Source organism: Amblyomma americanum, chromosome 1 (genome assembly GCF_052857255.1).
Source record: "Amblyomma americanum isolate KBUSLIRL-KWMA chromosome 1, ASM5285725v1, whole genome shotgun sequence".
In the NCBI taxonomy this organism is placed as follows: Eukaryota; Metazoa; Arthropoda; class Arachnida; order Ixodida; family Ixodidae; genus Amblyomma; species Amblyomma americanum.
In genome coordinates, this window is record NC_135497.1 from 430,378,250 (window position 1) to 430,404,374 (window position 26,125).

Sequence of the window (26,125 nt, forward strand, 5' to 3'; positions counted from 1 at the left end):
CGTCTTGAGGCTGGAACACACGTGGCCCATATGGGACACGCTGAAATCTGGCGTTGAGAAATGACAATGCCGTCAGCAGATTCTGAGTTTGCTTTATTCAGACATGCAGGAGCAGGACTCACAATCACTTATCCACTGAGGCCGAAGCCTGCTGTCCAGTGCTTTATTCAGACATGCTGAAGCAGGATTCACAATCACTCATCCACTGAGGCTGAAGCCTGCTGTCCAGTGGCGTCCTTTGGTGCAGCAACAATTGATGCACACAAGTTAGATAGCACACAACACACAGTTACAATTTTGTCGAGTGGTGCGACTTCATCTCCTGGCCGGCACACAACGTAATCGATTGGCACGACAGACTTCAGAAAAATAAACTTATTCCTAATGAGTCCAATTACTCTTTCCACGTGTATTCGCACGTTTGCGAGCTTTCTTGTGCTCTGCACATCTTCTGCTGAAAGTTGTTTCTTTCCCCTGGTAAACGCTGGCACGTGAAGCTTTGCACAGTAGAAACCAACGCTTTCGCTGATGTTAAAACCCCTGTCTGCGAGTACAACGTCTCCAGGCACCAAGTTGTCCAAAAACCCACAGTGTTCGGTGATATGTTTGTCACTTGCCCTGCCTCCCCAACCTCCGGATATATATGTAACAACACCTTGTGGAGCAATCCCAATCTAGAACTTGGCTGTATTGCTACCTTTATACTGGGACCATGTTTCACATCTTGGAAGATACGATGATGGCCTTTCTATCTTGATTTCGAAGCAATCGATGATGACTGCTACATTCGCACCAAACGAGTCGTAGAATGCCTGTGGCATTGTCTTTTGCGAAGCATCTCGTGTGGGCCAGATTATTTCATCTTTAAGTCTGCAATACGCCACGTGCAGCCACTTGTCGAAAATGCGCGATACTGTAGCCTCTGAAATATTGAACCGAAATGCAAGGTCAGCGTTTTGCGACTTACTTTTAGCTTCATCATGAACAGAACGAATTCTTGAAATTTTGTGAGCTTATTGTTGACATTGTGTGAAAGGAAGCTTGCAAGTGCTTCGCACACAGCAAATAAAACAGCAAAGTTTGGCATCCCAGTGTACAGTCGCACCTTTGCTTCACAACTTTTCAGTGAGTCTTCAGTCACCTCGAGCTGCTCTTTCTCTTTCTGCAATGTGTACAGATGTTCATTCAGCACTACAGAATGCTGCTCCAGTGCCTGTATGTCTTGCATGGTCATGTCGGTTTGAACAGCGATTCCTGTATATAAAAAAAAAGTTTATAAGCTCGTAAACTAGAGTGGCAGTAAGCGAAACTGCATGCTGGCTAGGCATCACAAGCACTAGGTAAGCGGACCGACGCACCAAAGGCCTTGGAATGCATCGTAAGCAAAAACAAATGACCATGCATTACTATGAAAAAAAAAAATGCCTACTGACCTGTCTCATTTTCATCGGCACTGACTTCCTCGGCTTGCGGTGGCTGTGGGGAATCGGGACAGGCACGCGGCGACACCTCCGATGCCACTGCTGTCGCTTCAACATCGGCCCGTCGCTTGTGAGCGAGTCTTTTTGCTCTGCGATCGTGCCGCGTGGAATCAGCATGCCTGGTCCCGTGGCCGAGACTGAGAGACGGGGCCCAGTCTGGATTTGTCTCGTCGAACAGGTTGGACGGTTCTCCTGCGGACACAAAGCTGTTTTCAAAGCGTTCCACGTAGTCGTGTTGGCTTTTTTTCTATAAAACGGAGATACATACAGTGGGCTCACCTTTTATGAAAGGCACACCGCAGACGCGCACATTGGGGCTTTCGTGGTTGGAATTAGCACGTTTTATGCGTGCTAACCACAAGCTGCGGCGCTTCGCACTCAGAGTCTTGGTTCGCTCGCACTGGTTTTCGATCACTTTCGGCAGAGAGAAAAACCTCGCTCTAGTTGGCCTTTTCTTTCTCCCTGTAACGTCGCTGCGATTGGAGCAGCCCACAACGGCGCAGTTGACCATGCTGAAACTGCAACGCCTACGCACACGCGGAAAACAATACGAGCTGGCACTACCGCGACCACTCCAGTGCGCACGGAGCGGCGGTGGGTCATGAATATGGCAGCCGCGTATCCCAGCATTCCTGTTGATGACGTCGGTGCAAGCCATGTATTGCGTAAATAGTTTGTATATATTACCTCTCCCCCTCTTCTAACTTCCTGTCCCCTCCCCTCTTTCGTTTCATTACTCCATTCTGCCTGCTATCCTTTATTTCCGCTGCCCCAGCTCAGGTGCTTCAGTATCGATGGCAGATGCCGGGGCTAGCAAAAAGCATTTCCTTCCTTTTTATTATTATTTTGATAAAGAACACTTACTACTACTCACCCTCACGTACATAACAAAATTTGGAGGACGCTTAAGCTTCGTCTTTAAAAGTGAGACGCTGTCGCAGCGTTGCCGAGGAGTACACGGAACGCCATCGCCCGTTCGGCGCGACGCGTGGCCCGTTGGACAATTTAAGGAAAGGACGCCTGTCTCACATATCTCGGCGGACACCCGAACCGGACACCGGCACCAGGAGTGAGCTGAATTCGGCAGAACTTGGGCGTCATCTGCGGCGGCTGGTGCGGCTCCTGTTGCGTAAGGCCGCTGCTGCTGTTACAGGCGGCTGTGCAGTTTGTCGAGAATTGCGTGTCCTAGAACAGTGCTCGACAAGCGGGTCACTTGACACTTGTGCCGTCTTATGGGCTTCGATTAGCTCAGCGAGCGAGCTAAAAATTCCCAACAGCCGCAGGCAATCTGAGTGAGCGTATGCCGGCATACCAAGGCCGTCTTTTATGCTGTTGTAATGATACTATTGAGTGCCTACTCGTCTCTGCGACGCAGACGATAGTACGGGCAGGCGTACGTGATTCGACTTATGATGAATGACGAAGATGACGAAATTGCAAGCACAGTTCGAGAGCTTGGCAGTACGTACAGGCAGGAAGTTAAGATTTCTCCCAACTGATTGTTAATCTCAGCTAGGGAAGTGTATGAACCGACCGATTTTAAACAGGAGTGGCACCCCTTCTTGGTGATGATCTCAGACTTACCTCGCGTCTTATGCTCTGTCTTCATGAGATGTGTTTTGGGGCGTTTCCTAAAAGCTTTGTAAATAATTTCGTTAATGTAAATATAATATATTTTCAATGTAACAAATACCATGCTTTAAAAAAAAAGCTGTCGCGAAGGCGTGGTGGTCTGAAGCACCGGACAGGGGAGCTGAATTTTTAACGCTGCCGCGGGTTCTCATTCCGCTCCTACAGCTGTGTAGTTTTTATTGCTTCGCCCAGCCAGTGCGATGTCGGCTTTCCGTTGCAGTGAAAGCATTTATGCTGTCGCTTGAAATATAACATTATTCAGGCCACTTGAAAATCAAACGGCTCGCTAAAATGCACCATTTAGGCTGAATAATTATAATAACTAACTCCCCGAGTCTCGAGTGAACGATTCCAGTGGTTGGCGTTTTAGTGGCCTAGAGCTTCCACTCTACCGAAAAGCGGTTGTCTGTCTGTGCTGCTTCCAGCTCGTGGGCCGCCTTGGTCAAGTGACATTGTGAGGTGATCACAAGCTGTCAATCAGATTGCGAGCAAACTGCCCACCGTGTCAGTTCAATTAATGATTAGTCGTGAGTGATTCCTCAGGAACAATATACGTGTCACAAGCACCACCGTTGGCAGCACCTGCCATCGTAGGGCAGTGGCGCGTATATAGCTTAACCGTTGCACCTCTGCGCCAGGAGCGGAATCCCAACTCCCAGGGATCTGTGAATGTAGAGAATGACCAATTCTACCGCAGTATTAGTTTAAAATGATGCAATATCACACAAACCTACACCATATGTTATATCAACCAAAGTAAGCCAATTCAGGTGATGCAAAAGCATAGAAAGTCAAGTTAAACCATGTTAAATCCGGGTTGATCCAGAAATTCGCTGATCCAGTTGAATACACACGGGTCTAAGTTAAGGCACAAGAGTTTTAGCAGTAAGCGACAAAGGAGAACTTTATCGAAAGCTTTTTCGAAATCCAGAAATAGAGCGTCAGTAGGTGTGTTAAGGTCTAGAAATGAGTGAATGTTATGAAGAAAAAGGGCGAGTTGGGTTTCACGGAAGCCATGCTGATTAGGGTGGAAGAAGTTGACGGATTACAGGAAATTGGCCACTTGGGAATAAATAACGTGCTCCACGATTTTAGGACGAACACTTGCAATAGATATGTGATTATAGTTATTTGGACATGATCGGTTACCTTTTTTGAAAACAGGAGCGAGCTTCTCGACCTTCCAATCTGCGGGAATGGAACCGGAGGATAGCAACTGCTGGAATATAAGTGACAAAATTATGCTTCTAATGTGTTTAGTGTTTTCAGTACTTCAGCGTTTATCCGTCAATTCCCGTTGAGAATGAGGTCTTTAGTTCGTCAGTGACGTTAGAAATACCGTTTGGGTCAAAATTAATAGCTGTCATTCGAGGATGCGCACAAGGTGGTGGTGATGGGAGGTTGACAACACTCTAGTTGGTGAAAACACTGCAAAACGCATCACTTAGAACGTCTGCAACGTTGATTTCAGGTACAGGGTAACCATCGCTACGGCTCAAGAAAATTCTGTCAGAGAAGGAAGGATTAATTGTTTTCCAAAATCTTTTCGGGTCAATGCATAGCATAGAGGGCAGGGTGTCATTGTAAATGTTGTGTTTAGTCTGCCGTAATAATTTAGTGCACTCATTAGCAGCGTAGAAATACTTAATCCATGCAGTGTCGGCGTTAGATTGTTTTGTAGAACGGAACAGCCTTTCTTTCCTGTTGTCCAACCGCTTCAGTGTTGTGTTCAACCACGGCGACTGAAAATGCTCCGTTATTGTAATAATAGGAATATACTTTGCAATTAGAAGTAGCATTTAGTTTTTAAAAGGTTGTCAATTGCTCTCCCCCTATCCTCTCTTCCTGGCCCTTCACCTCTTTAATTCCATTTCTCCAGTCTGCCTGCTATCCTTTATTTCCGCTGCCCCAGCTCAGGTGCTTCAGTATCGATGGCAGATGCCGGGGCTAGCAAAAATCTTTTCCTCCATTTTTACTATTACCTTAAGAAAAAAAAAACGACTACCACCACCACCACCACCACTAGTTGCTCTCCACAGGTCGTTCGCGATAGCTAATAGTGAAATGGTCTGAATAAATGGCTGTGGTTTAGCTCCGGTTAAACCCGGAGTGACGCGATAGCTACAGCTGGCCGAGTGGAACTCGCTCAGTCAAATTGCAAAGTCAACCTTTCGCCGCTGCGCTTTTCTGGCTGGGTGTTCCTTCTTCGTCTGCGTCCCTGTAAGTGGACTCACTCTCTTCCCCTCTCCACTCCTCCCCCACTTGGTTTCGCCGGCGCGTCGCGGTGTCGGCAGCTGCCACGGTGGCCACGGCGCCGCCACGCTGAAGGCTTCGAAAGGCTAGCGTAAGCACACCAGCTGTGTGCTCTGACGTCACTCCGCGCATGCGCACAACTCACGAGGCCGGCGGCGTCTGCTCCGCCGTCGGCGCAGCGGCGAGGCGCGTGGCGCGTACACCAGCTGCGAGCTATGGCGTCACTCCGCGTATGCGCACAGCTGGAGGAGCGGTGGTGCCACGGCACTCGCACAACCAGCACTCACACAACTTGTCAATACACCTCCCCACCTTCCACTCTCGCCGTTGAAATACGTGGGATCGCCAATGCCATCACACATTTCGCCACCCTACCCCCGCAGCCACATACATTGTCTATACAGACTCGCAGGCAGTTCTGCATGTCTTTCACGAAAGAGCCCTCCCATTCCCTACCCGATCGGGCTTAGATGCCGCCCTCAGAGCATTGGGCCCACGACCGGTGACCCTTCGGTGGATCCCTGGCCACATGCATGGGCATTTCCCGGCAATGATCTGGCTCACCAGCTTGCCTGCTATACTATACACCGGGTGTCGGGGATCCCATGGACTAGACCACCGATGGTGCACGCAGTCAGGGCTGACAAATTGACTCTCGACGAACACTGCACGCCGCAAAAATTGGACTTAGCTCATTTACTACCGTCACACACATCCTTATCGATCCGCGAAGCTCGCATTCTTCGCCGAATACAATTTAATCTCCTCCATACACCAGCCAAACTATTTGTACGCCTCAGTGCTCAAACTGTCCGCACACATATGCAGATATAGAACGCTGGCCTACACGGTACAACTCAGCCTTCCAGTTCCCCGCCTATCCCCCCCCCCCTGCCCAACCCCAGCGGGGCCCATCTGGCTCACCTCTTAGAACCTGAAACTGCAACGAGCCCTCGTCACCTTGGCCCCGGATCTGTTATACCCCTGTCACACGGGACTTCTTCTCGGCCTTTGGCGTAAAGTTGTCTTATTGCACTAAAGGAGGAACACCGAAAAGGAGCAGCGACGCTGCTACACGGCAAATCCAAAGGAGCTAGAACGCGGCCTCCGTGAATGCCAAGTCACCGCTGTGTGTGAAGCGGCGCTAGTAACATTATGAAATTAAAGCAGACGGTAGCACTTCAGCTAAGAGTGCATTCGTTTATGTTGGAAAAAGTAGCTATCACGATAATAAACGAGCGTTCTGACGGTGAGAAACGGATATGTTGAAACAAAGTTTCTTTTTTTTTTTTCATCGTTCTCGGTCCGACCACGGTAGGCGCACTTTTCCGTTCGGCTCCTCGTTGTGTTCGAGAAGCGTGCTTTGTTGCTTGTGTCTTTGTGCACACAAGCAAACTCAAAACACGCACTCAACAAAGAGCAAACGAAGAAAAAACAGCAAAGCGAGATGCGCAAGCACGTGTGTGTCGATGCGGCTGCTGAAAAGCGTTCAAGTCCTTTCTTAGCAGTGTGGATGTCTTTAGTCATAGTCTCCTCTACGGTTAAGTGCACTGTAACGCAAAATTAACCATTAAATAAGATAAATTAGATATTTTTAAGGGTTCAAAACTAAAAATTGCGTCATTTTTTTTTTCTTTGAGCTCGCTAGCAGGCGCTGCCGTCTGGGTTGCTCCTTTAAGCAACTTTAAGGCCGCTGACGGCCGCCTTTATTGCTACGGACCTTTATCGCAAAGGTCTCGACGCTTTGCCGTGTAGATGCGCGTCACGCGCCTTTGGGGCAAAGGACCTTAATTTCTAAGGCCTTACAAGTGCCCGTGTGACAGGGGTATTAGACGCCTAACATAAAGGCTGTTTTAAGAAACGTGTTCCACCACCAGCAGCACCTTTATTGGATGAGCATAAAATCGAGACTGTGATACCACTTTTTTCTACTCAGCGCAGTTGTTATCCATAGAAGATAAAGAAGACATTAGTCTACAAAATGTTTATTGCTTTTACTGCCATGATTACACGTTCCCATTTAAATCTTGGTAGGTTTTACAGGTGCAGCAAATTACGCTGATGGGCGAAAACATTTTTTTTTGCAAATTCTTTTATTCCCAGCTGCGTTTGGGGAAAAGCAATCCTTATTATGAACTACCCGCACTGAAATTCGTATTATATATATTCGAAAATATTCTAAATATACCGAAAGCATTCGATTCAATTTGCCACCAATTATTTAATTCTCACGCGCTTCGCACACAAAAATGTGATATTTACGCACCTTTAATGAAAATCATATACAGTGATGCGTACGCTGCCCTAATATCCGCTGGCAACCAGCGCCACCCGGTTACCACCATCATTACACATTCCTATAGGTGTCCTCTGCACATGCGAACTCCGCTTTCTGTACAATTAAAAGCGCGGCCAAATTCCTGCGAAATAGCGCGAGTTTCACGCCATAGAATAGTACGTAAGTTTGGCGGGACCTAGCGGGGTGTCCGAATTGTTCAGTTTTCCGAACTAACAGGGGTCGAGTGGTCAAGATAGGCACAAGCAGGCAGGCGACCATGAGATGCAGGGGGCAACACTGAGGCACCAATATGGCTGGCCGTGAGATGATCAGGCAGCCGCTGTAGCCTGCGTTGTGCCACGCCGCTGCATTAAAATGTCTGCCTAGCACTGGGACGCATTATCTCCTAAATTGGTGCAGTCTCGTCTCAGACGAGACTGCACTGACTTACTAAAGACGGAAAAGTCCTCAATGCGGCCCATGTGTTCTGTTACTTGAAAGCTTGCACAGTATTGTCTTGTTATAAAAAATCCATACATGTTAGATCACTGCTTCTATCTAAAGCGCGGCGACGCAGATGTGGCTGGTCTGGTGGCGAAAACGTTCGGCCGATAACAAAGGGCATCAGCAGGTGCGACATATATATGTATCGAGGCGGCTCCAATCGTAAGAAGACAGGCGATGAGGAATCGCATGACATCTGCGCGGAGAGCAAATACGAATTAAGAGAAAATTTTCATCGCTTGCGCACTCAGCTTTACAATATGTAACAAAGTGCTCATTCATGCGCGTGTACGTGTACTCGGAGCTCAGGCCTCTGGCCCCGTTTTTTTTAGCCTTCAAGGCATCGCTTCTGGTACCCGGACAAGCGCAACACAGAGAATTGTGCTCTGACCACCACAATGAAGCAAGCCGTCGAGACGGCTCTGTAATTATGGTGTTCGGCTCCTGACCCAAAGGATGCGCATTCGATACCGGCTGTGGCGGTCGCATTTCGATGCCAGAGGCCCGTGTGCTGTGCGAGGACAGTTAAAGAACCTCAGGTGGTCGAAATTATGTGGAGTCCTCACTACAGCGTCCATTACAACCTGAGTCTCTTTGGGACATTAAACCCCATAAAACTAAAAATCAAGCAATAAACAGCGCTGTGTTTGTCTCTTTCATAGTCCCGTCCTTCGTGCGCTGTGCCTTCAGTTAGAACCACGTACCGACTAGCCCAGACAAATAACTTAAAGCAATAATGAAGCAGTTATACAAAATAGCAATGCCGGTCAGCATTTCTCTCTTGGGGCATCACCGGTGGGCAACGATTTTGATTAACGTAAATGTCATCAAGCCCAGGAAAAAATTTTTGAGCACCAAGAACTTGAAAAACTAGCTATGGCTCCAACTAGAACACGTACTTCTTTGGTACCTGATTGCAAGTGAAACGTGCCCGGCTGTTTGCAACACGTGAAATTGACTCGCTATACCTCACCCAGACTTGACGACATGTACAGTTCGCATCACCCGATGTGTAGAGCGCTTGGGCGGTGCACTTCCCTGCAGACAAACCCAGACCTTTTCGCAGCCGCTAGGTTGCAATGGCAAAAGGCTTGCCGGAATAAGAGCGAGATAGACCCGCAGACAAAGTACACACGGGCACTTTGCCCAGAAATCAGGGGCTGCTCCCTAATTTCAGTTTTTGTTACCAGGTATACTCACTGCTCGAGCGCTCTACACAAGGATGACGCAGACTGTACTCCTTCTGGCTAGCCGACCGCCTAGCTAGTGAGATGATTTCGCTTTGTTTAACAATTGCTCCCAGGTTTCATGTCGCTGAAAAAACTCCTCGCCTGCACACTCGATGGCTCCAACGATGTCATCGGAAAAAAATGCTCGACGAACTTTCCCTCCTTAATGGTTGACGCTATGGGGCCGGAAGCCAACCTGATATCAATCGGCATCCCGTTGACTACCACTTTAACGCGCATTGGCTCCGAACTACGTGTTTGAATCGTTCCGAGGTCGAAAGCTTCGCGCTATTCAATCAAGACAGACAGGCCACCCCTGTTGGGCACACTTCGCTCCGGGCATTTCTTCCCGGCTTTTCCCGAGCAAACAAGTGTGTACGCGCAGCCGACGAGAAAATAGCACAAAAACAAAAAGTAACCACACAATAGAAATTAACGCCAATAAAAGGCGAGCAGCCGCACGCGACGAAGTCGCAATATAACGAGGCCTACATAGGCTGAGCAAGGCCGACAGCTAGTGGCATGACAGCCGCTGCTTTAAGAGGGCGCAGACGAATGTTTTTTTTTATATTAAGAACGAGCGTTGTTCTTCCGAGGGAAGTGTACGTGACCGAAATGTTTTTGAATAGGAGTATAGCATAGTCCTTTGGTTATGGATCCCAAATACATGGATGCTCGAGCAAGTTCTTTCATTGCTCTTGCTCGATGATGAATCAACATTTAATAAGCCCGAAATAAATCGGTGGCGCACGCAGGCACCATGCGGGGTGGTTCCCTATTTACGGGACCCATATGTTTCCAGCAGCTCGGCCCCTGTCCGTCAGTACGAGCTGAATCGGTAGGGCGGGGCTGGATAACAAGGTTTCCCATCGCTCAAGGGGTTTGGGATTGGGGGTGTTGGCAGGAAGGGAAGGAGGGGGAGGGGGGTCTTGAGTTTTTTGCACTCTGCCAAGACGTGCGGCAGGGTGCCCTTTTCTCGTTTGCAAAAAGGACAGAGCGCATCGTGTTCCGCAGGGTGCATGCAGTTCATCAGTACGGGATGCGCAAGCGATCCCGCCTGCGCTCGACGCAGGATCGTCTGTTGTTGCCTGGTGAGATTGGGGAGCTGTTCTGCCAGTTTGCACCTTTCCTCGCGGTACATCAGGGTAATGTCCCGAAAGCTGGTGACCGGGCGCGGTAGCTCTTCCGGCTCGTGCTCGGCCCGGATTGACATTTCTCGGGCATGGTAGTCGGCGATGATGTTGCCTGCTGCCTGCGAGTGAGCCGGGGCCCACACGAGCTCTATGGCTCTTCCCGGAGGCTTGCGCTTGGATAGAATGGCTCGGGCCGCGGAGGAGATTACCCCCCTGCGGAAGCTTCCGTAGGCTGTCTGAGTCGGTGACAACGGTGTCCATGATCTGCTGTGCGAGTGCAAGGGCCACGGCCGCTTCTTCGGCAACTGCGGGGTCTGTTGTATTCAGGGACGCGCTAACGATCAGCCTGTCCTTTGACGTAACCACCACCGCTGCACAGTCACTGTGTTTTCGGAGCGAGGCGTCCGCGTAGAGTACCCTGGTGTTCTCTTCCAGCTTCCGGGCTATGGCTTTGGCCCGCGCGGTGCGCCTGTCGTCGTCCTTGCCCGGCGTCATGTTCCGGGGAAGGGGTTTGGTCTGAATGGTCGTCTTCCAGTCCTCCGGAAGGCCCGCCTTGATGTGTACTGGCTCGATCTGCCATCCTATCTTGCGTAGCACGGCTCATCCGTGTTCCGTGTGACTGAGCCGGATTCTCTGATTAGAGAGGTGGGCTTCGATGAGCTCCTCCACCGTGTTGTGGGCGCCCATGTCTAGCAGTCTTTGTGTGGACGAGTATATAGGCATGCCCAATGCTTGCTTCGTTGCCTTACGAAGCATCGTGTTTATGGTGTCCCTATTTGCCTTCGTCAGCTGGAGGTATGGGGCGGAGTACGTAACCCCCAATACGACGAACGCGCGTACCAGGCGCATGGCATCGTCCTCATTAAGGCCTCGGTTTCTATTAGATACCCTCCGAAGCATCCTAAGTATCTGTTCGGTTGTAGTCTTGATCTTTGTGACGGCGGCGTGTGCCTTGCCGTCGCTCTGAAGTAGTAGGCCGAGAATCTCAATCTGCTGTGTTGGCTTGATGACCGTTCTGTCGATGGTGATGATCACGTTCGGTGGCAGCTCCTTGGATTTTATCGGTTGGATCATGAGCAGCTCTGATTTCTCGGGAGCGCAGCTCAGTCCGCACGACTTTGCGTACTCATGCACGTTCGTTGCCGCCCGCTGCAAGGCTTCCTCCGTCCAGGCATCGGAACCGGCTCGGGTCGTCCACACCGTAATATCGTCTGCGTAGAACGCGTGGCCCATGCCTTCTATTTGTTTGAGTAGATTGGGCTTGGGCAGGAGGGACAGATTGAAGAGCAGGTGCGACAAAACCGATCCCTGAGGGGTGCCCCTATCGCCGAGCTCGGTAGGGTCCGAATTCTCCTCCCCTATCCTGATGGTCGCCGTTCGGTTTGACAGAAAACCTTTTATGTAGCCGAACGTCTTTCCGCCGCACCTGGTCTTGTTCAGAGTGCAACACGCTCGCGTGGGACACGTTGTCAAACGCTTCCTTCAGGTCGAGGGCTGGTATCCGGCGCGGCGCGTGCCTCGTTGCGTGCTTGACGACCAGTTCGTGGAGTTGGATCAACACGTCTTGGGTGCTGAGATGTTACCTGAAGCCGTACATCGTCTCCGGCATCTGATCCGTTTCTTCGAGGTGCTTCTGCAGCCGGCGAAGGACCGTGCGCTCCATCACCTTCCTCACGCAGGACGTGAGGGAGATGGGCCGCATGTTGTCCATCGTGAGGGCCTTGCCGGGTTTTGGAATGAAGCGGACCTCGGCGTCCTTCCATTCCTTCGGCAACCGTGAGCTCTCGCAGACTTCATTGATGTGCTCTAGGAGGCCGCGGGCCGCTGTACTGCTCATGTTTCCGTGAAGTTTGTAAGTTATGGCGTTCCTGCCGGCTGCATTTCTCTTGGTACTGTCATCTATCGCTGTCCACAGTTCCGTCATGGTAAACGACCGGTCCAGCTCTTCGTTGTCGGGTCCTTCGTACCTCTCGGGCACCGGGTACTGGCCTTTCTCTGTATTTAGGTACTTCGCTTCCAGGTCTTCCAGGAGCCTGCGGCCATCTTCCTTGTACGTGTTCAATACTTTGGCGAGGTTGCGATTAGTCGCAGTTTTGCTACTCAGCGGGTCGATCAGATGCCTCAAGAGACACCACGTCTTCACCGTCGAGAGCTTGCCCTGCAGGCCGTCGCAGGTCTTCAGCCAATTCCCTACATAGTTTGGCCGCATACTCGGCGATCTCTTTGTTCAAGACTACTATACGCTTGGCCAGCTTTCTGTTGTGTCTCTGACGCTGCCACTCCCGCGTTAACGGATGCCGGGGCGCCCACATGTGGGCCAGTCTGGCGTCCACATACGGTGTCTGTGACGTCGTTGCAAATTCTTGGATAAATTTTTGGAGCGCCATCTTCTGGTCCTTCGCCCATTAGGTGTAGGTCTGTTGTGTTCCTTCCTCAAACGCCTCTTCTTGTTTTTGAGTACTTTCTCATCTTGCCCGAATCCGTGATCCGCGCAGTCCCCATAACAGTATGATCACGAGGGCCTCGGATCGTGATGCCGATCAAGCTGCGGTCAGACCGCAGGTCCACATCTTCGCTTTTCCAGGAGACATCTAGCGTGCCCGACAACCACGACAGGTCTGGCGTGTTGTCCCTCGTGGCACTGTTGCCTCTTCTGCTGGTTACGTCCGGCTCGTTCAGGAGCGCTATCTCGTGATCCTCCATTGCTTTGGCCGATGCTTTTCCTCTCTTGGACTTAACCTTACAGCCCCACGCTGTGTGAGGCGCATTAAAGTCACCGAGGAACAGGAGCGGCCTTGTCCCCTCCAGCCCGTTCGCCTGGCTCAGGATGCGGTCAAATTTGTACTACCGCTGTGACGGCCGGCAGTACGCGCTGATTACAAACAAATTGTCCGAGCTGCCAAGTTTTCTGGCATGAATTTCGACCAGCGTGTGCTCGCACCCTCCCTGCGCCTTGATATGTTCAGCGGTGCTGCGGACGAGCACCGCCGTTCCGTTCTCCGTGGGGTCCGTGTAAGTGACGTACCCCTGGGGTCTTGGTTTCCCGTTTGTTTCCTGCAGAGCAATTACATCGGGCTTGTCTTCTTGCCCATAAATGCGTAACATTAGTTCCGCTTCTTTGTTGCGAATCCCGCGGCAGTTTCATTGGTAAATTATGGTAGTGTCCCCTCCGGACTTCTTGTGCTTCTTGCTTGGCTTCTGCATCATCCTTTCCGAACGTCTCGAGTCGACTGCGCCTTTTCGCGATCGCATCTTTGATTTTTTCGGCCCCCTCTTTTTTCAGGGACGCGAAGCGGTTCCTCACCGATGTTGAGGGCACTTTTGGCCCTAGGCGCTTGTGCCTCACTGATGGCGTGTGAGGCTGACTCTCGACAGCTTCGAGGCGGGCGTTCATTTTGCCTAGCCTTTCATTAATTTGGGAAATTGCGGCGAAAATGGCCACCAGCTCTCCTTCTCGTGTGATCTGTGCCGTTGCCGTGGTCGCGGTCTGTGCGGTCGCCGCTGCCTCTCCGCTCGCGGGGCTCTCTTCGGCGTCCATCGCCTCTTGATTACTTGATGCACGTTGCGTGGCCCCAGCCTCTCCCTCCGCCCGCCCTATGCGGGGTGAGGGGGTGTCCCTCCGCGGCACCCTGCGCAAGACTGAGGCGTTGTTTGCCGCCGTGCTGTTGTTTTGGGGTCTTTCATTTGCCAAGCTGCCGTTACTCGCCAGCGTTTCGATCTTATTCATAAGCGCCCGTATATGAGTGGTCTGCTCCTGTATCTGAGCGTTTTGGCGCTCTATGATCCTCTTAAGCTCTATCACTTCACTACTGTCCTTTTGCGGATTCGCCTGTGAGTAAAGGGGTTAGGAGGGGGTGAGGGGTGGGAATTCAGTGTCGCTGGTTGGAGCGACGGGAGCCCTGTTGGTCCAGCGCACTTTTTTCTCGGCGATCCCTCAGCGTCCGGTTGACTCGCTCCGTGGCCTCGAATTGTCCCCAGGTCCCGACTGGCGTGGAAGCGCGAGCGGCGGTTACCGCCACCGTTGCCGCCCCTGGATGGTGTCTTCAATCGGGAGCGACTGTGGCGGCCGTTTCCTCCGCCTCTGTTGTTGCTGCTCCGGCCTGGCGTGTGTGACCGACCCCGTTGTTTGGAGTCGCTACAGCGGGGTCCGCCAGCAGGACCTCTTTCTTTTCTCGGTTCCTTCTCCCGGCGTCGTCTTCCTCCGCTCGGCTTTGCAGGCCTTGTCCGCGGTCAGGTGTTTGCCTCCGAACAGGCCACACTTCGGGACGCATCCGTGGTCTTCGGCGGGTTTGGAGATTCCGCACCCTCGGCAGATCGTGTTCGAAGGATCCGGGCACACGTCCATTCTGTGGCCCACTCTTCCGCACACATAGCATACGTCGATTTGTTTTCTGTGCAACGTGCACTCCGTGAGCAGGTTACCGTATCTCACGTAATTGGGTACTTTGTGCCTTTCGAAGGCAATGACGACTGATCGGGTCTTACCGATTCGGTTTGCCTGTAGGGCCGTTTGGTTATGCTTGTGCACAACATTGGCCTGAATCTCCTGGGCCGTATCCTCGAGCGGGATGCCCCTTATGACGCCCTTCACCGTGCCGTGGGGGGCCGCATCGTAGGTACTTAATTCGTGCGCCGTGCCACGTATGTCGATCCTTCCTACTGCAGCGTATCGGTCGGCGTGCTCTCTCTTGGAGGTGCTCACCACAACGGTATCTGCTGGAGGTTGGGGCACACGACGTCCTCATTTGCTTCATTGGCGGGGATTTGTACCATCGCCGCAATTGTATGACTGACTTAGTTCAACGCGGGTCACGTCACTCAGGTGGAGCCCGCCTCGTGGGCGTAACACGATCTTTATGTCGCCGCGTGGCGTCTGGCATGCGCGCGCCCTTCAACAATTTGCTCTTGTTTACACGTTTCGCCCTTGAGTGACGTGTATCGCTGCCAGTGGCGCCACCGCCGAGGTTGTTGCTCCTGCTGTTGACATCAGCCGAGGCTCGGGCTAGGCCTACCACTCCCCCGGCCAAAGCCGAGGTCGACGTTAGGCCCAGCGGTGGACGCTCCTATCGGCGCACAAAAGTCCTTTAAATTCGGAAAAAGCGGTCCTCTACCTCGGAATTTGGTTTCCCGATGGTCCACATAACTTCATGCATCCGGTCGATGCACTTTCATTAAGGTGTGACTAAAAAAAAACCGGCAGTTCAAAGAAAAAAACACGGAGCCCAGGTGAGATGCGTCCGCTCGCTCCGCCGGACGCTGGCGTCTTGGAGTAAACTCGTTCTTGCTCTAGCCTCTACGTGCGCACGCATATTTCCTGGAACCATACCAACTTGAGTCGCGGGAGTGGGTTAGGGCCAGCTTGAAGTTTCCGGAGAACAAAGCGCGTGGGATGAGGCCTGCACAGTAGTTACGACCAATGGCTGGCGTAAATTGTCGCAAACTTCAGGGGGTACACGTGGATCTACAGCTGCCCCCCCCCCCCCCCCCCAGCTGAACGTTAGCGATACAGAGGGACAAACTAGACAGTTGACAAGAGAAAGCTCCAAAACATCCACTAGCAAAAGACCGTGACCATCCAGCTACTAACCCTGCATAGTGCACATTGCGCACAGTTAGATGCGGCACACTGTGCCGCATTGTTTAACGATGGAGGCTTTCCACTTCAGTGGATTGCATGGTATATTCGCCTGCATTTCTGAACTTGCGCAAATGGAAACTTCTTCGTAACAGTTACGAACGTCGGATATGTGCAAACCCATTTCGGGAATGACAGGCGAACGGAAAGTCCGGTACCGATGTTGAACCTGCAGGGTAAGCACAGGGCAAGTGATTTTCTACTTTTATCGCGTCAGGCTTTGTTTAAAAAGTTGTTTTCGTTACCCTGAAATAGCTGAGACCATGCCGCAACAGCGATTGAAAATTTACCTCCGTTTTGTGTTAAATTTGACCTGGTTAATTATCAGCCGCACCAAGACTAACTCATTGTGGGCAGGTCCACAAAGGCGAACTCGATTTTTACCTTGAAATAGCAATAGAATCACAATATGGGCACTGCAAATTTCTGGCCACTCCTTGGCGTTATCTACCAATTTGACGACCTCCAACGGATGTGTGCACGATGAGTAATCTCGGAAAACTAGAGAAAGAGGACCGTGAAAATTGCAATATCTTTCTAGACAAAACACACGCTGCAACATCTCGGCAGTAGTGATCGTTCCCACAGTACACTCAAACGTTATTAACCTGACTTCGGTACCGATCAATACCAATGCTCGTATTTCTCCAGCGTCCGGGAGAGCTCCTGCGGCTGCCGCTCAGCGCGATCGCCGACTTCGGTTAGTTGCAAAATGTTCTTCAGCGCACGTTGAGTACCCCGAGATGGACGAGGCAAATCAGCATCCCAATACCATGGCATAGTCCAGCAGGCAAAAGGCACGACGTATGTACATCGGGACAGGATTGCAAGCCTCATAACAGTGTACGATACTCATGTCACTTGACCTGCTTAACTTAAAATTCTTTCATGCGATATGAAGGTAGCTCACTTTTAAGTCGTGACCGGCACCATCGGGAGATATATAAATAAAACAAGCCGCTCAGCGCGATGATCAGTGCACATGCAGGTGTACTGCGGGAAGCCCTAGTACACCTGCATCCCGCGATCGGTAGCTACGCATGCGGTTCCTCCGCTAAAATCGCCTATACGTAAAGCTATGGACAATGCGCTCATAGTGCGCTAAGCATCCCATAGATAGTGCGCTTAAAAGGGGTAGGTGTTGCGCTAAAGCGTTTTTTAAAGAAATTTCTCTCCTAAATTTATTGCCTCATTAGTCACTGAAAAGGATGGCATGCAGTGCTCTTTTTATAACTACATATTTTCGGTCGTCGCTGCTACGAACCCATGTTGCGCTTCTTGTTTTCTGCGATTTTTTGAGCTGCTACACAGATGCCTGTTTGCTGCTTGTTGGATCTCTTTTTTTTTTAAGAGGGATGTTTCGTCATGAAAAGCAAACGGACCTGCACGGGTACGAGCTTATGTGCACCGGGCCGGACAGGTCACTGATAGCGGGCCGACGTCGCATTCGGAGTCCAGGCCGAAGTAGCGGTGAGTATGGCTGATCCCAGTCTGTACATAACGACCCGTGCAGACCTCTAGCGCCGAGAATATAGTTATGTTTTGCAGCTTTGGTCGAGTCTAAAGGCTGCGTTGGTTTTGGTTTTTGGGGAAAGGAAATGGCGCAGTATCTGTCTCATATATCGTTGGACACCTGAACCGCGCCGTATGGAAGGGTAAAGGAGGGAGTGAAAGAAGAAAAGAAGAATTAGGTGCCGTAGTGGAGGGCTCCGGAATAATTTCGGCCACCTGGGGATCTTTAACGTGCACTGACATCGCACAGCACACGGGCGCCTTAGCGTTTTTCCTCCATAAAAACGCAGCCGCCGCGGTCGGGTTCGAACCCGGGAACTCCGGATCAGTAGTCGAGCGCCCTAACCACTGAGCCACCGCGGCGGGTGGCTGCGTTGTGCCATTTAAGCATTCCAGTTCAGCGGTTGTGTTACAGCATTTAGCCAGAATCGCTTTCTCGCTCTGTATCACAATCTCCATGTTTATTTTTGGCTCCTGTAGGAAACGTGGGCCCAAGAAGGGACATTCGCAATTTTCAAACCACAGCCGTAGTTTTAAGAAACTGAATGGCGGCGGTAGACATTGCTCAAAGTGTTTACTTCTTTGCTTTTTTTAAAATAAAGATGGCCAGCTGATACGAAGTAATTTTGATGCATGCCGCCAAGGCGAGAGTCGCATCTGCCAGCACCTGTCTCGCGCACTGCTAAAACGTTTGTCAGGTCCGAACAAGAGAAAGACCCTGATGAAAGTTTCGATGGTTTGCGCGGTGCTGACCTTCGAACGCTCAGGACCACCCTTTAACATCTCTGTCTAAATCACAGATTGACTTGGTGCCAGAAAAGCAGGGGCTTAAGTTTAGCACAATCACTTGTAGTCATGACATGTCTTTGCATGATGGCAGATTGTAATTATGACAGCACTGTTTTTGAGCATCTGATTGTGCTGAGTCATTCTGTGGAAAGGAAGAGGCCTCCTCACACCCACCGCTTCCCCTTGTTGCGAGTGCTGCGCGTTTCAGTCGATGCCGGCCGAGTAGTCCCGGGACGAATGTCATTGGGGGGGGGGGGGGGGGCAGGTTATGCTCGCATCCTGTGCCCCCCACTCAAAACGCAGGAAGGGCCAGGACCCCCTTGCCCCCCCCCCCCCCCCCCCCCGCTATTTGCGCGACTGCTTAAGACAGGCGGCCTTGGAGTTTGTGAGGCCGGTGGTGTTTGGGGTACTGAGGGCGATGCCAAGAGCGATGCCTGTCTCCTCGGCTTCCAGGATGCTGACGGTGAGGATAGTGGCTGCAGTCACTATTTTCAGGAAGTGGTCAATCACGCTGTTGATGGCAGCTGAGGTGGAAGGATAGCGAACAGCGTCGAAGTTCCGGGCTGCCGGAGCCTTCGCTTGGAGGTGTATGAGCGCAGTTGCTCATTTTTGCACGCGACGTTTTTAGTGTTCCGGGTGTATATGCTCAGGTATCGGGGCAACATGGATACCTCCGCAGCTTTGATGACGAATAGGTTGAAGAGAACATTGATTTCCTAGTGGCGGGGCCGAATATCCCTGCGTGCGGCTGTCGTGCGGCTGTCAGGAGAGGCTTGCCTCCGAAAACAGGCTCCCTAGTTCACAGAAATTATGCGGACACCTGAGCAATTCTTATGATGCGTAAATGCGAGAGAACTGCTTGGCTCTGAGTTTTTGTCGGGGACTTGGGAGGTGAACGTTGTTTCGCTGCAACAGGTCACTTCGCACGCTTCAAATTCAAATTCAAATTTTTTTATTAATCGATGAAAACACAAAAAAAGAGTGTCCAGCACTGTTTGGACCCGTAGCCGTAGGCTAGTTATGGGTCCAAGAAATGAAATTACATAATGCAGACACTTCGTCGCATGCACAGTAAAAACTTAGAAGAGCGGAGAGAGAGATATATACATAGTACAAATGGGGGAAAGAAAAAAAAAAGCTAACAAGGAACAGTCGCCTCGGAAAACATCGTGCACTTCAAATTATAATGATAAATGGGATGTGAAATGCAGATAGATGTCTTTTAACATGTTTAATGCATGAGCTGAAAGAATTTTTTTGCTGTATGTGCAAAATTTTGAGCATATTTTATTTCTTGTGGAAGAGTATTCTATATCTTAACACCAGTGAAAGAGAGCCGTCGTTCTCCATAAACATTGTGCGTGGGCGGTAAATTAAAGTTGCCTAATGCTACATTTCTGGTAGCACGAGATGATGTATGGAAGAGGGACATATGGAAGGGGTGGTTGTTTCTTACGATGCTGTTAACGACAGTTGCTGTTTTTAGGAGGCGTAGTGAATCGAAAGGTAATATCCGTAGGTCATGGAATAATGGGTTGCTGGGGTGATCCTGCGTAGAATGCGTTATGATTCGTAATGATAGTTTCTGCAATTTTCTGATTGGCTGAAGATAATTACTATAGGTCCATCCCCATGAGTCCAGACAGTATGAGAGATGACTGTGGATAAAGGCAAAACATAAAATACGTAATGTACTTGTGCCAAAAAAATCACGTGCTTGAAGCAGTTTACACCACCCCGAAGCCATTTTCGCCCCCACTGCTAATAAATGGTTTTGCCAGTGCAGGTGTCTGTCAAACAATACGCCAAGATATTTAAAACAAGGAGTATATTCCAGTAGGGAGTTGTTAATACAGATGGTTACAGAGTTAGGATCTACTTGTTTTCTGCGGGAATGAAATATCGTATATTTTGTTTTCTTGACATTTACAGTAATCCTGTTGGCTGAAAACCATTTAGAGACGTTTGCCAAATCTTCGTTTGCTTTGAACTGTATTTCCTCGATGCTACTGCCTGTAAATATTATAGCGGTGTCATCTGCATACATCAGCATTGCTCCGAATTTTAAGACACGGGGAAGTTCGGAAACATATATAGAAAAAAGTATGGGTCCCAAAACGGACCCTTGGGGTACGCCAGTATGAATACGTTGTGGTGATGATGAGACATTATTTATGACAACTATCTGTTGACGTTCACTGAAGTAACTGGAAAACAAATCGAAAATCCGCTCCCTAAATCCGTAGTGTTTTAACTTATACAAAAGGATAAAATGGTCGACCGTATCGAAAGCCTTTTTTAAATCGAGAAAGACTACAGCTACAAGTTCATTGTCATTTAAAGCACAGATTATAATGTGGGCTAAAGACTGCACCGCTGATGAGGTTGAATGGTTTGGCCGAAAACCGTGTTGCTGTGGGCAAATTATGTTGTATTTTTGTGTAAAGCTACTGAATCGATTCGCAAGGATTTTCTCGAAAAGTACATTAATGGCACTGAGCACGGATATTGGTCGATAACTAGAAGGGCTTGAGCGGTCACCGTCCTTGTATATTGGGACAACTCGGGCTGTCTTGAGCGACGTAGGGTACGTGGCGGTTTGAAGTGAGTGATTGAAGACGTGACATATTATTGGACCCAGAATATCAATATTTTCTTTTAACATACGTGCTGTAATTTCATCTATACCTGCGGCTTTATTACTATCCATAATTGCTAATGTTGAGTGTATCTCGTTAAGTTCAATGTCATCCATTCGAAAGGTGTTTGAGAGCGGGCTTGGTAACAAAGAGTTTATATCTGTGTTGTTTACATTGCTACCTGAAGAAATTCCAACGGTAGTAAAGTATGAATTAAAGCTGTGTACAACATTCTGATCAACCACGTCAGGGAACGTCTGTTTCTGTGGCTTGCCTATAACACTATTTACGATTTCCCAGAGTTTTTTAGAGTTACCGGAGCTCTGTTCGATTAAACGTGTATAGTATTCTTTTCTTCGTGCGCGCATAACTGCCAGGAATTTATTGCGCATCTTTTTGTACTGACCCAAGTAATAGCTGTTGTCCTTATGCTGTTTCCATTTATGATACCAAAAGTCCTTCTGCTGCAATATTGCTAAAATCTGCTCTGTCATCCAAGGTGAGACAGGCACTTTATATGAGCGAGCAGACGTCTTAGTACTGCTGCTATTTTTAACTGAAGTCAGAATGTCAATTAAATTGGAGAATTCAATGTCGACGTCATCGTGGTATAACGTACTAGTGTTGATTAACTGGATATTTGATCTCAGCAAAGCGTAATCAATTCTGGTACTTACTTTGGCGTGCTTTAAATTTGGTTTTACGGCGTTTTTGACCGTTACATAGGTGGGGAGATGATCTGAGATGGGTTGGTTGCATACCGCGGCAGTAATATTCGAGGTTATATTAGTTAAAACATGATCAATGAGAGTTGCAGATGTACTGGTTATTCTAGTGGGGACAGTGATCAGATTTTGAAAATTAAACGATTCTAGCAGATACGTGTAGTCACTATGATTTGTATGACTGGTGTCTATGTTAACGTCACCACTGATTATAACCGGACCTTTGTGTTGTGACACTAGAGTGAAAAATATAGATTCAAGTTTTTGAAGAAATGAAACTACAGCTGAATTAGGTGGTCGATACACGACACCTATGATAACAGAGTTGTCCAGCCTGATAAATAAGGCCTCGATATCAGATGTGCTGCAGGAGACATTGGGCAAGGCTGAGTAGGTGTGACTGTTATTAACAAAAAGGGCTACACCACCACCGCGCGAAAGTGAATCACGTGGATGAGAAATTGTGAGATACTCAGGAATAACAACATCTTCACCTTTTTTAAGCCAAGTTTCCGATATTGCAATGACATCATAATGTTTCTGGCACTGAAAAAGATAAGCAAGGAGCAAGTTCAAGTTCTTTCTTATACTGCGTATATTGCTGTGTAATATGTGTAAGCTACTATTATCCATCTTCGTGAACGCCATGTCTCTGCCATGAGTTAGGTGCGGCTAGGTATAAGTTACTAGACAATTTTTGAAAGATCATCTTCACATGTCACATGGACGACTTTTGAATTGTCTGCTTTCCTCGCCAGGATTTTACCATTTGAAACCCAGGCGAATGCGTTGGTCGCGTACTTAATCGGCAAATCGGCAATGAACGGCTAACTCGGGCCTCCGGCCACGCTTTGCTGTCCTGCCTGATCGTATAGGCGCGGGCGATTCAACTGAAGGCCAAATCAGCGCGGCGGCGAGTACTTTCCCTTTTGTGTAATCTCTAGCCATGTTCACATGAATACGACAGGAGCGCATCGTAGTTCCCAGTGTATCTCGCGGAGGCGACACGTCACTGTTTACATGTACACATCAAGCCATGCGGGACAGTGGTATCTCGCCCATGCGGCGGAGGTGGTCAGCCGCTCCCATCTTGAGCCAACACCCTCTGGGGAACTTTGCTTCGTCTGTTTTGTTTTCTGAGTTAGGGGGTATTGAACCCCAGGCAGGAGGAGGGGCGCCTCCAGACCTGTTTCCATTCATCGCGGAAGTCGTCTTGCCCTTCTTGGGAGAAAGTCGGAATGGTGATGACGTCACTCGCGTGCGGTGTCTCTGCCAGGAATTTCAGCCATGCGTGCTTACCACGGCTTTCTAGCTACGGCCCGGTTTTCGCACAAGCCAAGTAATGCTCCAGCTTCAAAAGACACGTTTATTGCAGTCTTATTCTAGCGAAACAGTCAATCAACTGGTTCCGAGGACGCGTAGCAAGCAAGGCGCGCTCAGGGTGACATGGACAGCGACGCCGCCAGCACGCTGCTGCGTTTGGAGCGCTCCACGCGAAAATTCTGTTATTTCTCTCGCAGGGCGCGGTAGGTGTGTCGAATATCACTGAACCTCGTAAAGTGATATTCACTAGAAAGCTTTCTGGGTTTCTCTCCTGTGTACTCTATACCAATTTCCTTTCATACAGCTAAAGAGGCACCTCCCCACTTTATTTTCGAACAAGACAGTGAACATTTCGTCTGCGAACGAGGGTTTTCATTTGGAGCGCGGTCAGTGTTCTGCAACTCGTCCATGCGGCAACACAAAAACTACGTTCGCGGCTTCACAAGTGAGCACAGTCAGACAGCCGAACATTCTGAGGACTCACATCATAGAATGAACTTTGACGAAAATATCATCCTCGGGACCATAGCAAATTAACAAAAATGGCTCTTACTCGAATCTTGGCACATTCAAACGATCCTTAACCGGAAGCAAAAAACCTGCTATCGACCGTTCCGCACCTTTCATATCATCGCTTTCCTTCTTTCGGCCACTTTGCGCCCTACCATGTAAATTTAAAGATATGCCAGTCACTAAGGAACAGGAGAAGTAATCGAATAAATGGCTCGCAAGAAATATTTGCTCGTGTTTGTTTTCAAATCAAATCAAATCAAATCAAATCAAAAAATTTATTTTCAACATTGATACAATGTTGATGGCTTCCGTGACAAAAAGCTGTGAGGACAGCTTGACTAGGTCAGGGAACCATTTTGGCAGCAGCGACTTCATATGCACTTCAATAATTCAAATACAAATGAAATGTGCAACAGACTACATACATTGTCCTACTTACTGAGTACACTAGTTAAAATGCAAGTGAATATTGTAATGGAATACACGGACTTCATTCATCAACTTAACTACGCCACAAAGGAACAATGTGCACTACAATCAAACTACGCAACAAACGAATAAAAATTAGTACCATAAAGAGTTTGACATGTGAGATCCCGATGAGAAGGCAAACACACACACACACTCACTCTGTATGCCCAATTTCACAATTACCACTCAAAATCATAAAACAGTCTTAGAAAATTGCCCAGAAACAAACATGCTGCGCAATGCGGTGCGCGTTAGGGCAATGGAACCAGAAAATTGCGTTTTAATCTTGTTTAATAGAAATGGTACGTTGTACGTTAATGTTTGCAGAAGATAATTAGTGCGTGGCCGCGGTACAAACCATTCCTCAGACGACCTGGTTCGATATGTGCGAGTTTGCAAAGTAAGAGTACACAGCTCCTTCAGGAACTGCTGGTAAGATACACTAGAGAAGTACAGCAGGTATAGTAGACGGTAATCGCAAATCTGTCGTATACTGACCAACTTGAACTGAGTAAAGAGGTCATGAGTGTTGTGAAAGTATGAAACATTAGCGATGCAACGAACAGCTTTCTTTTCGAGCCTATGTAGTATAGTTATGTTTTTATTAGTAGTCGTGGCCCAAATTAACGTGCAGTAGTTAATGTGGGACCGAAAGACGGAGTGAAAAACTTGAAGTTTAATGTTAGTTGGAAAAATATCTCAAGATCGACGTATTAAGCCAACAGCGGAAGAGAGTTTTTTCACCAGTTGCTGTATATGCGCATCCCAAGTCATACGGTGCGATAGTACCACTCCTAAAACCTTGTGCTCTTTGACTATATCGATTGTAGAGCTGCCCAAGCGGAGCTCGCCAATCAAACTTACTGGTTTGTTTTTTGAAGCAAACAGAATGGCTTTTGATTTTTTAGGATTTATTCTTAAACAGTTTTTGCTCGACCAATCAAGCAATTTGCAGAGAGTTTCATTAGCGGTATGCAGTAGGTGAGAACTATTATCTGATGTGAAAAACAAGCTGGTATCATCGGCGTACAAAACAAACTTGACATGCTTATCAATACGAACCACATCGTTAACATAGATATTGAACAAAAACGGTCCCAAAACGCTGCCTTGAGGGACGCCGCATGGTATTTCTTTAAAGGACGACAGACTGCCATCGATAACTACAGATTGCATGCGTGTTGCAAGGTACGACTTTAATAGTGAGTGGGGTACGCCCCGAATGCCATAGTGATACAGTTTATTAAGGAGAACAGTATGGTTGAGGCAGTCGAAAGCTTTGCTATAATCTACAAACACCCCAAGCGTCAGTTTATTCGCATCCATGTTTTTGAGTATCAATTCCTTTTGAATCAAAAGGGCGGACTCGGTAGAGCACCCTTTTCTGAACCCATGCTGACATTCAGAAAGAAGATTATGCTTGGTAAAAAAGGGGTCGAGACGAGACAGAATAACTTTTTCAAGACCTTTTGAAAACACTGGGAGAACTGACACTGGTCGGTAGTTGGCAGCATCATTTTTGTCGCCGCCTTTATATATAACTGAAACTTTTGCGCGTTTCATGTTTAGTGGAAAAAAACCAGTCTCCAAAGCAAGGTTATAAATGTGTACGAGGGCTGGACAGATGACGTCGAGGACGTATTTGACCGGTCGGACCTGGATATTATCTATGTCAAGGCTTTTACTGTTCTTTAGTGACGTAAATATGTTGTAAACCTCAGCTGTATTAGTTGGCACCATAAAAACAGTGTTCAAGAGGTTGTCGTCAAGGACGCAAGACGTTACAGAAGGAGCAGCATTGTTAGTCATGGCAGTTATGTAGTGGATGTTGAAATGCTCTGCTAGAGCACCCTCAGTAAGCAGTTGACCTTGGACAGTCATCTGAAACTGATTAGGCGCAGCTGTACGCAGGCCGAGTGCGTCGTTCACAATCTTCCAGATCCGATCAGGACGAGATGTCGAGGCATCCTGAATCAGCTGCTGAAAGTACTGCACTTTGGCTTTCCTT

The 26,125-nt window shown here is 48.9% G+C and overlaps 1 long non-coding RNA gene across 1 annotated transcript; it reads right to left on the reverse strand.

Annotated features, from left to right (window-relative positions):
* Nucleotides 1–72: 72 nt before the first annotated feature.
* Nucleotides 73–6,452, reverse strand: LOC144115878 (uncharacterized). Its single transcript, XR_013311590.1, has 3 exons — nt 1,761–6,452; nt 1,434–1,673; nt 73–1,254 (listed from the first exon to the last, which is right to left on the reverse strand). It is a non-coding gene; the product is annotated as an uncharacterized LOC144115878 (long non-coding RNA).
* Nucleotides 6,453–26,125: the final 19,673 nt, after the last annotated feature.